We start from the raw sequence: 6000 nt of genomic DNA on the forward strand, positions 1-6000 counted from the left end.
TATACCGAAAAATATTAGTAAGTAGCAGGTTCGATTTTGGTTAAACAAATTGATACCTTTTCTCAGTGCAATTGGTTCATCTTGGTTTCATCAAGTTATTCAGAACATTTCTTATGTTTGTAATATAATATCAAATCTATCCAAGAGTAGTTGAGTCCACCGGGCGATGCCGGGCGGGTCAACTAGTCTACGTGTACCTACTAAAATAATATAAATGTATGTTTTGTACGAACTACGACTAATACAGACAATGGCGATTCTGGTGTTTTTCTCAGAGTATCTGCATCTTTTTCTTTTTAGTTTTGCTAAAAAAGGATGGAAAATGAATTTTGAATTTAAAGACTCCTTTTAGTTAGAAAGCTAAAGTGACGAGGTTCAACAATTGACAGGTCTAAATTAAGTTTGTCTGTCCTTTCCTCATTACATTGGTAAAAAATAAGCAAATACTCTAAAATTTATTTGCGCTCAGAATCAGCACCAGTAACTTGCATCTTTGATGCTTTTAGGTATGGAGGAACCATGCCGCCCACAAATGTGAATTTACGCTTCGCATTTCGAAAAATTAAAAGCGACAACTTTAATGATACCGCGAGCGTTTCTTTCTACAGCCGGGTGCGGGTAATGGACACTACAATTTTGAAATTGTGCGCTCTTTTGCAACGCTTTTGTAAACACTAATTTTACTGGCTATTACGTGGCAAAGGTTTTATTCAGTTAACAATTATAGCTAGCCGTATTTTAGTGCACGTCATCATGATCGACCCGTTGCCAGCCCACTACTAAGCACGGGTCTCATGTAGAAGGAGAAGGGTTTAGGCTACAGTCTGCCACGCTGGCCCAGTGCGCATGGGTAGACTTCACACAACTTTGAGAATATTATTGAGAACTTCTGGGAATCCAAGTTTTCTCACGATGTTTATCTTCACCGTAAAGCACGCACATAACTCTAAAAGTCTAAGGTGTGTCTGGGATCGAACTGCGACCTCCCGAAAAGAAGAATGACGCTTTTTTTAAACATCTTTAACATTCAACACTCAACACCATATTCCATTACATTTTTTAAACTTATGTTGGTATCTATTTATGAACCCCCGCCCCAAAAATAGGGGTTTTATAAGTTTGACGTGTGTATCTGTGTATCTGGGTATCTGTCTGTGGCATCGTAGCTCCTAAACTAATGAACCGATTTTAATTTAGTTATTTTTGTTTGAAAGGTGGCTTGATCGAAAGTGTTCTTAGCTATAATCCAAGAAAATCAGTTCAGCTGTTTGAAAGTTATCAGCTCTTTTCTAGTTATGTAACCTTCACTTGTCGGGGGTGTTATAAATTTTTAATTTACACTTGTTTATTCAATGTATTGGAAATCCATTAAATAAGATTGTGTACATTATGGGGCGTATAGTATACGGTACGTAGCAGTATTATAAAAGCTCATTACGCCTAATAGACGGGCGGCCTCTCAATACTCAAATAAATAACATAGATTATATAACAATCATGACAACAAATATCCCTTTATGTAACTACATTCTATACCGATGATTACATAGTATATGTTATGATTGGTAGGATATAATATCCACTCATCCACCTCATTGAATAGATCCGATAACGTCAAAATTGTTCCATACAGTACAAGGTGCCCTTAGGGATTTGTTAAATCTACGTGATTCAATCAATTTGTGCCCTATTACCTTACACCTTTAACGGTATTCGTCATAAATCGGTAATTGATTAGAACATATTAAAACTGTTTTGTGATTATTACAGGCTTTAATGTTTGTGGTTAATTGACTGGTTATGTAGTAATTTTTTTAATCGTAAAGAGTTGACAGCAATACTAACATAACAATCTAGCGTAGGAGTGAAGCTAATAAGCAATATTATCAGGGCTCTCTCCGTCATTTACTCCATACAATCGTAGTTTCAATTTCATTTGAATATTAAAGCAACCAAAGTCCATGAAATTTTGCAGACATATTCTAGAAACTAGTATCTGTGCCTGTGGTGTTTTAGATATTTTGTCTAAAAATATGTAGTTTTAAAATTACGGGGGCTCAAAGATTTGTATGTGAATTTTTAAGACCGCGTAACTTTGAAACCGAATATTTTAACAGAAATCTGGAAAACCACAGGCATAGATATTAGTTTCTTGAATATGTCTGCAAAATTTTATGGACTTTGGTTGCTTAATATTCAAATGAAATTGGAACTACGTTTGTATGGAGCGAGTGACGGAGAGACCCCTCTCATATATAAACCTAAACATAATATAAACGAAGTAATAAAATAATATTCTTTGTACGATAATTAGCATCGTACAAAGAATGAAAAGTATTCGTACGTAGGTACTTACTCGTAACTTGTTTTGTAGTAAGACAAAATATTCTTATTCTTAGCATGAAACTGGTTACGTAACACTGGTTTTATAGGCGGCCGAAGGTAATCCGTTAATAGAGTTGGTGAAAACACACAGAATGCAGTTTGTTAAAGTTAAGAACGGGTAAAATCGTCTTAAGTCTGCAATTGTAGGAATACATAAAACATTTTCACGAGCAAGGAATATTCCTACCTCAGGTCGAATTTATGTATGCGCATAGCTTTCAGCGATATTAAGGACATTGGCTATGTGTTGATATATTGGGCAGGTAGCTGTTAAGTGTAAAGCCTCTTACCGTTATTGGATATTGATAAATAAAAGAGGAATTTGCGTGAACTATTAGAACTAGTAAAATACAGTAGTAAAATACAGTTATCCTACATGTAATTAAATTATTGCATGCATGGATATTGAAGTCGTTTCATCACCTTTTTATTCTATGTACCTAATTATAGCTCCTCTTCCTAAGATTAATTATTGAGGTTATTTTTTACAAAATCCATACTTATTGTAAATACGAAAATGTATCTATTTGTCTGACTGTCTGCTAGTTTTCACGCTCCATCCATTTAACAGATTTTGACGTTTTGTACAGAGATATGTAGTTTACATCCCATGGAAGGGCTAATGCCATGTAGAGGACTGGCAATGGGTTGGTGATGATGATGAAACTAGATATTCCCGTGACTTTGTCTACGTGGATATAGGCTTCTAAAAAAATCCACGGGAGCTCTTTGTTTTTCCGGGATAAAAAGTAACTCATGCCCGACCCTGAATCTATTTGGTACCTCTGTCAGTACCAAAGTGATAATGCTTGTAAGTTTACCCAGATGGGTTTAGGTTCTTAAGAATCCCGTGGGGATTCTTTGTTTTTCCAGGATAAGTAGCCTAGGTCACTCTCCAGGTCAATCCATTGCGATGCGATGAAGGACAAACACACAAACGCTTTTATAATAATGGGCAGTGATAGTGATATTCGGTAGTCTGCTATGTAGTTGGGTTATTGCCGCAAACCGGACGTTCTCGGTCTGATTTGTAAGCTGATATCCGCTGCCACAGTTCATACACCGACAGCTCTCAAATATACGCGGACCGTTTCCAGTGTTTATAAATATGCAATGAACCTTTCAAAACCTCTGTCTTTATTTCTTCAGAAACCACTTTTCTAGTGAATTTTTGTATTTAAACTGGTTCAGCCACATCGCATCGTGGCTAATATTTTTTAAAAATTCACGACGAATGATTCGTGGTAAAATTTTCCCATTAAGTAACACGATGGTAGATAGTAAAATTTTAAAACACGGAATGTTTAATAAAAAGCTTAAAAAAATTAAAGTTGGTTATATTATGAGATCATCTATTCACCTTACCTACTTTTTGACGTGACAACGTCTTATAATTCGATAGAGCCGGCTGCACGCACGAAAAAACATGACTCATGCGGCGTTACCTCGCTCTGAGGCGTTCCATGTAAGGCTTGAAGTGCAAGCGAGAGCGCGGAACGAGCGACAAAGAAGCACAATCGGCCTTTGTTGTCACGTTCAACTATCGTCAGTAAACCGACTTTACAAACAACCAATTTTTTAGTTTTTTTTTTAAATGTGCTACTATTATTTATTCTTTAAGCGGTGGTATATATAGTAAGGCCCCAGAAACTGTGCTGTTATTGTGCTTTCATGGAAGTGTCAGTCGGTCATTTCAGGTTCTCATATAAACTCAATAAGCGACGTAGCCTCGGGGTTGAGATCCATGAAGCTGTCAGCCTGGCGCAAAACCCAGTTATCTCATTAGTGATACTGCGATGCTATCGTATCATGCTCTAGGCGATATTTAGTCAGGACTTTTATTTTTTAATTTCAAATGACAATTTTTAATTTCGATCTACGGTATAGTTCAAGTTAAAAAGTTGTAGCGCATATTTTTTTTACGTCGATTAATAACTTAAATATACTCTATATCTTATCTTTGACGAGTTTGTTCAGCACATCTGGACACATGTAACGGGAAGTACCCTATAGGTTTTCTTGAGAGACACGACGGACGGACGGACAGACAGACAGACAACTAAGTGATCCTACAAGGGTTCCGTTTTTTCTTTTGAGGTAGGAATATCCAAATCAGTTCAATAAGATGATTTTTTTTTAAATTTGAATATAACTACTTTATGTAACGATAACAAGTTTCTATGATTGCCTTTCAACTAGACAGCTGCTTTATAGTTGAAAATGCCTTTGATAAGAGGGACGGAAAGACTGACAGAGGGACTGGATGAAACATAAAGGGTTGTTTTACTACGAAATCTTTAAAAGCTTTCTAAAACTAATTCAATATAATATTCTCATTCATCCAATTTCTAAATAATAAAAGTTAATATGCCACTTTTCCATGTCGGAACTTAAAAAGCTTGGTTAAGGAATTTAATATTAGGCGTAAGGGAAGAATAGAAATTCCACACCTGAATTTTATATAAGAGTTAACCGGGGCGCTGAAAAAGGACTTAGAAATTCTTTTTTAAGGTCTAAAAATGTTTATAGTAAAAAGGAAAATTTTCAAGTTTTTTCAAAATACTTAAATTAGTCTTTTGACATCTATCTATCACTATGACATACCCATAATAATGATTTTCTTATGTTAGCTTTTAAACTGTCGTGTCGTTTTTAACCCCCGACCCAAAAAGAGGGTTGTCATAAGTTTGACGTGTGTATCTGCCTGTGGCATCGTAGCTCCTAATCGAATGTACCGATTTTAATTTAGTTTTTTTTGTTTGAAAGGTGGCTTGATCGAGAGTGTTCTTAGCTATAATCCAAGAAAATCGGTTCAACCATTTGAACCATTTTTACTTTTTAGAGAGTTTTGTGTGGGGGGTTTTTAACTTTTGAATTTATACATTATTTCTCTTATGTGATGTGATGTCTTCGTCATTGTTTTTAACCCCCGACCCAAAAAGAGGGGTGTTATAAGTTTGACGTGTGTATCTGTGTATCTGTGTGTCTGTGTATCTGTGTATCTGTGTATCTGTCTGTGGCATCGTAGCGCCTAAACGAATGAACCGATTTTAATTTACTTTTTTTTGTTTGAAAGGTGGCTTGATCGAGAGTGTTCTTAGCTATAATCCAAAAATATTGGTTCAGCCGTTTAAGAGTTATCAGCTCTTTTCTAGTTTTCTTGTAGAAAAGAAGGTTAGATAACCGTTAGGTTCATAATATTATGTCAATTGACAAATGTCAAGCTGTCAAGATGGACGTTGCCTAAATACATAATTATTTATTTGAAAATGATGTTTTGGAAAACTCAGATACTTAAGATCGTAGGCGCGGAATAGTCCAAGAAAATCAGTTCAGCCGTTTGAAAGTTATCAGGTCTTTTCGGTCTTTCCTAGTTACTGTAACCTTCACTTGTCGGGGGTGTTATAAATTTTTAATTTACACTTGTTACTACAAAATATTATAGAAAATAAAATTATCTATCACACTAATATTATAAAGGCGAAAGTTTGTATGTGTGTGTGTGTGTGTGTGTGTGTGTGTGTGTGTATGTTTGTTACTCCTTCACGCAAAAACTACTGGACGGATTGGGCTGAAATTTAGAATGGAGATAGATTGTACCATATATTAGCACAT

This window comes from Maniola jurtina, chromosome 1 (genome assembly GCF_905333055.1).
Source record: "Maniola jurtina chromosome 1, ilManJurt1.1, whole genome shotgun sequence".
Lineage (NCBI taxonomy): Eukaryota > Metazoa > Arthropoda > Insecta > Lepidoptera > Nymphalidae > Maniola > Maniola jurtina.